Source organism: Perna viridis, chromosome 13 (genome assembly GCF_037379345.1).
Source record: "Perna viridis isolate PV_CMFRI_1.1 ecotype Kerala chromosome 13, ASM3737934v1, whole genome shotgun sequence".
NCBI classification, from domain to species: Eukaryota; Metazoa; Mollusca; class Bivalvia; order Mytilida; family Mytilidae; genus Perna; species Perna viridis.
This window is the reverse complement of record NC_142457.1, coordinates 4353253-4360861: the sequence shown is the minus strand read 5'-3', so window position 1 is coordinate 4360861 and position 7609 is coordinate 4353253. Positions and strand designations below refer to the sequence as shown.

The 7609-nt window shown below is 33.6% G+C and overlaps 1 long non-coding RNA gene across 1 annotated transcript; it reads left to right on the top strand.

The window, feature by feature from the left end:
* Positions 1 to 331: 331 nt before the first annotated feature.
* Positions 332 to 1975, top strand: LOC148599309 (uncharacterized). Its single transcript, XR_015918127.1, has 2 exons — positions 332 to 444; positions 773 to 1975. It is a non-coding gene; the product is annotated as an uncharacterized LOC148599309 (long non-coding RNA).
* The last annotated feature ends 5634 nt before the right edge of the window (positions 1976 to 7609 follow it).

Below are 7609 nucleotides of genomic sequence, written 5' to 3'. Positions count from 1 at the left end.
AAAAGCATGTGAAAAAAATAGCCACGAAATTAAAAGCACGTGAAGTATTTACCATCTGTTAACAATTACATTAGCCACCGAGTTATATATACGTATAAGTGGGTTATACGGTTTTTACTCTCTAAGGTCAATGAGTTGATGAATTTGCTGTAATTGACCAATTTATGCAAATGTTAGGTCTATAAAAAGTATTTGTAAATAAATGAATTTTCCGCTTATGTTTTAGAACATAATACTTATAAACAACAACCAATTCGGAAACAATAAAAGAACAAAAGTAGATCGAAATGATAACTTAAAGTATGCAGTTCCTAAGTATTTTTCCGGAGCACAAACAACGCCTACACAAACTCTCGACTACGAACTGTTTTATGCTAGATGTGTTTAGCTGTCTCCATTATTTCTGCTTTCATATACACATACATATAAAAACGACAGCAAAATGTAAGTTATTGCTTTCTCACTATTCTTCTTAAATTATAATGCTATAAGTGACTTTGAAAGCAACCAAAAATCTAAATTTACAAGTATGATAATGCTGTTAACATAACATTTCTGCATTCACATTTTATATTTGTGACCGACATATCTATTTTCAGGATAACTGTTTTCACCTTCCCTTCAAATGGGTAATGAAATCTTTCACGGCCATTTTCAAAAGTAGGTGTGCTGTAAGGACCGTTGATAAATCAATTCTTTGGTAATATATTTTAGTAAATTCAGAATAAAGTGAGCATTACATTAGTTATATTTATTATTATATTTGTTCTAGGAGACAGAATATCAACTATACAATAATAAGTAACAACAGCATTAATTTGAGAAAAATAGAAGAGATAAATGAAGAGATATTCATGACATTAGACCTGCCAGCGTTCGTCTTTATGGCAATTATGTCCTCAATAGGTATCGTTGGAAACATACATGTCCTGGTGGTTTATAAATTATCTCCGGAAATGAAGAGAATAGCCGTGCGAATTTTCATTCTCTGGTTAGCTGCCACCGACTTAACCGTTTGCATGTTGTGTGTTCCATTTGAGATGTTCGATTCTAGGTACGATTACATATTTGCAGCTCCACCTGTAATATGTAAATTTTTTAGATATGTAGGTCATGCCACTTATCTTACTTCTTGTAGTTTCCTGACAGCAATTGCCATTGAAAGAGGTCTTCTGACATGGAAAAACAATATCGGTTATACTAAAAAGTCTACCAAATGGTACAACATGGTTTCCTGTATCATTGTCGTAGTAATGTTTGTATTAACAACACCCGCGCTCGTCTTTGTTGGAGTGGAGAAGATAAAAATACCCCAACACACAAATATGACCGGAAATGACTGTACTGTTCTTACAGAATACAAATCATGGTACACAACTTTTAACATCATTGGTATGTTGATAATGTCAATTTTCTTCCTTTCAGTTATTGCTATCTATTCAAAAATTCTATGCTCAATTTGCGCCCAGACGGAAAAGGACAAGAGGAGAAAAAGTATGCACCATTTGACTGCGGCAAGCGATTCAAATCAATGGAGAAGTACCTATGACCGAGGAAGACGACTGACAATATCACTGATGATCGCAACCGCTATTTCATATGTTGGATTCCTGTTGTTTTTAACTGCAGCGTATATTCAGGTGTCAAATCCTGATCTCTTTACGACATTCATAGGACCAGTAACAACCATTCTCTATCGAGCTGCCTTCATCAACAATGCGGTAAATCCTGTTGTTTATTTCCTTGCGGACGACAGATTTCGGTCTGAGTGTTTCACGTTATATCAGAGGTGTAGTAAACGCAAAATTAAGCAGTTAACAAAGGAACTTTCAACAGAAGGAACAGTGGAAACTAAATTCTCGTTGTAGTTTTGATTATGACAGTTTACGCATAGGTCAACTACAACTTCACGATATTGATGAAGCACAAATGAGCAAAAACAAAAACATAAATCCCCCCCCCAAAAAAAACCAAACAAACAAAAACAAAAACAAAAAACAAAAAATATATATATATACGAAAACCACTGTGTATACATGTAAACTGAAAATTCACTCGAAAAACCACCCTTTTGTATACCTCTTGATGATGAATATGTTTTTTCTCCAACTTTCGATATAATACTTTGTTATGTTTTACGTATTTTGTACATTGTCTTTGCTCCATTTTGAATATATAATATGTTTTGATAATCTGTTAATCAGCCGGGTCCGGTTTCAAAAACCATCAAATTTAAAATGTTCATCAATTATGTGAGTTTATCTTCAAATCTTCAATTTTTCAATCATTAGGAATCGTCGGGATTTGAGATGAGGGAGAATTTTGAAATTTCTCATAAAAACGGTTTAATTAAGATCATGTTAGCAATTGAATTAAATAAGTAACCAAAAATATATGATTTTACAGGTTAATAATGAAAAAGGGGGGTATGACATTTCCTTCATCAAAACCCAATAATACGATAAATATTGTATTGGATTTTAGTATATAAAGAGTAATTGAAAAATGAGAAGTGATATTGATAAAAATGTTCTATTATTATCAATTTTATTTCAAAGTTGTTGGAATTAAAAAAGCAAGATGATTTTTATACAATTGTTTATTCAGATATTGAATCTTCTGCATTTTCTTTAAAACACAAAGTGTATTCATAACTCGTAAGCAATTCTTTCTAAGCAGTCAAATTATTAAAAAAAAGTTTTTTCTCCAAAGTTTGTGTGGTACAAAATTTATTAACACAACGCAATTATTGTTGATATGTTTGAAGCTGAAAAAAGAATCTATGAAAGATTAACACATTCCATAATGTAAATATTGGCGAATGCAAATATTTCATCATTGGTTCTATGACCAGGATATAAAATTTCAACGTTTTTTACTATTTGTCCATAGATGCGGGCTATGGGAGATAATTGTGAAATATATGACTTTGATCTAATATAATTAAAAAGTGCTAATATGGCGAAAATTAGAACGCCGCGGGAGTCTCAGCAAAATTGATAAAAGAATAATCGAACTAAATATAAATAGGTAAAGTTTTGTCACACATTTTGCGATAAATGTTTTATCTTTATTCCATTATAACTTCATCAGAAAATGATTTAATATGGCCATTTTTACTGTAAGAAAAGATGTCGACGTTTTTATTTTATCTTGGATACTTAATTTTCCTATTACATGATCAATATAAAAGTTCATGAACTACAAACCACGCCCTTGTTAACCGGACTACTTTTGCCATTAAATTATCCTGTCTGAAAAAAGGCGTGTGTATTTGAAAAGATTAATATTAATTTATCGATTTTTTTTTTGCCAAAATATTAAATTATTGTATTAAATGTGTTTGTTAGTCTACAATCAACATTACTTCATGGATGGCAGTGGTAGATGTACGATAACCATTATTTTAGTTATACCATCATGACCTCGTTCTAGTCAGTCTATCCACTTTTCTTTCATTAATTTGTCTACATATTGTAAGTCAGTACTATAGATAACTTCACAGTCACATTGATAAAGTTAAATATCAGGAAATGTTTTGTTTTTAAACATGTTTACTTTAATGCAAAAACGGAAACTCTCTCTTGGAAACAGTAAGTAGGACAGTCTACACATTTCCGTGTTTTTATATCAACATCATAAGATATGCAATGAAATGTATATATTTAGTGCACGAAAACACCGATGTTAAAGCTTCCCATTCTAAGATTTTTCTGATCATATAGACAACATAAGACAATCCCTATTAACTAGTTGAAGAATGTAAATAGATTTCTGTCATTCTACTGATTACAGTTTAACGAAGTGATAAACAAAATACTGATCGCATACAAGAAAACCAAAGCTCCTAATAAGCATAAAAACAAAGATCAATAATAAAACAAATTGTAGCTTAACTTCCTTTCTAATACAGCAATTAAATACGTCCCTCCATTACCTATCAAAAGATAAAGGATATAAGCTCTGAATCAGATACTACATCTGTTACCCGGTCATTCTGTTAACATCGAATTCTATAATTTTTAGCCCCGTGCAGGTCCGGGTGTTAAAAGAATAGGCCTGCAGCAGCGCTAAGCTTGTCGTAAAAGGCGACTAAATAGTGCTCAGAACCCTAGCCAGGGGCTAGAGCGCTCTGCCCACAGAGCAACTGGGATGTGTGCCCCAGGTGGTGGAATGGGGTACCCCTGGCGTGTTACATGTCAGGGTTGTCAGGCTATAATACGGAAAACCTGACTGCCAACCATAGTGGTGCACCGTGTTGGGAAAAATGCCACGTTCCTCGCACGTTAAAGAACCCTACTGTGGTATTCTCCCGGAGTAGGAACCATAGGGCTTCGCCACAGGAGTCTAAATTGCCCGACCTTACCCACCTCTCCCCATTTTCAGTGGCAATCAAAATTTGTCGACTCGTTGTCCTTGTGTCCCATCCCTTTTTCATTTCATCATCGTTTCATGTTCATTTTATCATCAATAATTTTATGTTCATCGTCTGAATATAGCTGAATTATTGCTGCTCGGACGTTAAACCCCAACAAATAAACAAACAAACAAACAAACTATAATTTTTATCGAGTTATACTCTCGGTATTGGTTTGTACGCCTTCTACGCAGACTCGATTGCTTGTATTACATCACAAAGCTTGTATCGTGTTCTATAGTTGGTATCGGATATGCATCGTGCATTGTTTCTTCCCCAGTGTTAAAAGTGCCAAACATGAGTAACAAATGAAATGAAACATACGCTTATCGTATGAATCTAGCGCGATGTGATTTACGTATGTTTCAGTAGACGGAAAATAACCATATCTCTGTTATATAATAATAAAGTGTGTTTCGCATATGTTTAGCAAGTCAATATTTACATATGCCAAACATATGACTATCATTTATAAATTATAGATTGATCATCATATTATCGAGCACTGTATGATTATTATATGCAGCCCCTGTAGCTTGTTCTTTCATTTATACAGCAAAAGAAATAAAAAAAAGAACAACCAAAACGAACAATATATTCACACGTTTTATGCAGTGTGCAACAAAAAACCGTTTAGTGGCATACATGCTTAAACTAGAGTAAAACAATTATTTAATTGAACAATTTAATTGAACAAAAATTTAAAAAAACAACAGATCAATAAAACACCAAAAGAGCGTTAAATGAAGGCATCCAGACCCATAAACCATGCAATGTCCTAGTAAGTCTCCAACCAGACCAAATAACTGACAAAAACCTTATAATGGACACCACCTTCGGCGTACAATAGCGTCCCACTGCATTTGTATTTTTTTTTAAAGAAAATCATGCAAGTAAGAAGTGATTTTTTTTTCAAACAACTTTATGTAATATAAATTTGTAAGTTCCGTTTATTTTTACATAACTCTTACCATTAACTTCTTTTATTTATTTCATAGCGTTGCTTTCGAAGACGATGAGCTAATGTTCTCTCTGTAGAAGGCGAAAAACTGAATTAGAGCCTCTCCTGTCTCTGCTTTTAAAGTTCTTATCATATCTATCGATATCGATAACACCAGGCAAATCAAATTATGGTTATACTACGATTAATGAACATGTGATCCTAAGCTGACCACCACAAAACAATATGACATATTCACAAGTCGAGGTCAAAAACAACTTATGAGGGCTTCGGTTATTTTCATCTTCTTCAGTTTAATGTGATGTATTTATGCGTCATGTCATGATGGGTAAAATTAGATTCTAGCCTTGTTATATGAGAAGAACGAAGCTCCATTCTTCCATCGAATGGAACAAAAGAAAGAATATTATGACACGCAACAATTGCACAACCCTATGACCTTAAAATAAAACAATAAATCATGCAGAGGTCACTATGAGGTTCTTCCACTAGGATAAACATCTACACCTTTAAACAAGTTATAAAATCCCCCGAAATCTAAAGTAATAAATTTGACAAAACAGATATTACACCACCGGAGCAACAGTAATATTACGGCATAAATACATTAATACATTTTTTTTTTCTTAAAAGCGGCCCCGTGCAGGTCCGGGTGTCAAAAGAATAGGCCTGCAGCAGCGCTAATCTTGTCGTGAAAGGCGACCAAATAGTGCTCAGAAATCTAGCCGGGGGCTAGGCGCTCTGCCGACATGCTGAGGTTGTCTGTCTATAATACGGAAAACCTGACCGCAAACCATAGTGGTGCACCAAGTTGGAAAAAATGTCACTTTCCTCGCAAGTTAAAGAAACCTGCTGTGGTATTCGTTAGGGGTAGGAACCTTTGCACTCTCCCACAGGAGGCTACATTGCCCGACCCTACCCATCCCTCCCTTTTATCTTGTGGCAATCAAAATTTGTTGACCCTATTATCCTTGTGTCCCATCCCCTTTTTTTATTTCATCATCATTTCATGTTTATTTTATCATCCCTTTTCATTGCCTCAATTTAGCTGAAATATTGCTGCGTAATACGTAGAAAGTACAAAAATTGACGCATTCAAAAAGTTACTATGTAATGGAAATATTTCGTTTTAGTGAAAATGGATTATTGTCTACGGAACGAATGTTTAAGTTTTATAGAATGTTGTTAAATAAAGAATTATGTCATACTTTTAACATTCATTTTGATAGTAATACACTTGTTACATGCAAATATTGTTAATGGATAATTGAATTGTCATTTTGTTTAAAATTTTTATTAGATTTTTTGATAATTTATTTTATTGTCCAGATAAACTATACATGCTTTATTTGTGTTGTGAATTTAAAATTACACGCAAGTATAACACAAAGGTTTTACACAACTGATTAGAAAGTTATAAGCTTGTTACCACACTTTAAATCTTCCTTGGTTTTGATAATGCTAACAAATTAACGGGAAACAAATTATCCCGTGTTTATTTATGTTCAGTTTTGTTGTAACAGGGATCAATAAACACAATTTTTAGTTTCCTTCGTTACCTTGCTTTTTATAACTTGACCTCCGTCGGCATCATCATCATCATCGTCGTCGCCTGTCGTTTATCTTTCCTTTAAAACCCCTCCCCCCTGAAACCACTTAGTGGATAATTCCCCTGAAACCACTTAGTGGATAATTACAAAACTTGGAATATAAAAGTGACCTTTCTTCTTAAAGAACTCTACTAAAGTCAAAGTTGTCCTAATTAGAGATAATGGCCTTAAAGAGCGTAAAATCACATTTTTTCTTTGCAGTTTTCGGTCAAGATCGTATAAACAAAGAAATAAAAAAACTCAATGGACTGAATGATCTTATTATATGACTTTAAAAGTATCCATCAGGTCAAAATTTTGTCGAACGACTCCTTGTGAGAGTTATTGTCATTGTATTGCATAAATGACGTTTTTGGAGTGTTCAGTCAATATCTTGAAAACTAAAGCCTATAAAGTATTAATGGGTCAAAGCTTTATTAGGACTCCTTGTTAGATTTATGACCTTTGAAATGCGAAAATGATGTGTGTTGTGTGATTGGTGTTTTCGGCAACATACATGTCATTCTTGTCTATATATCATCTCTGGAAATGAAGAGAATAGCAGTTAGAATTTTAATTATATGGTTAGCTGTCACTGACTTTACCGTTTGTATGATTTGCATTCCGTTTGAGATATTCGAT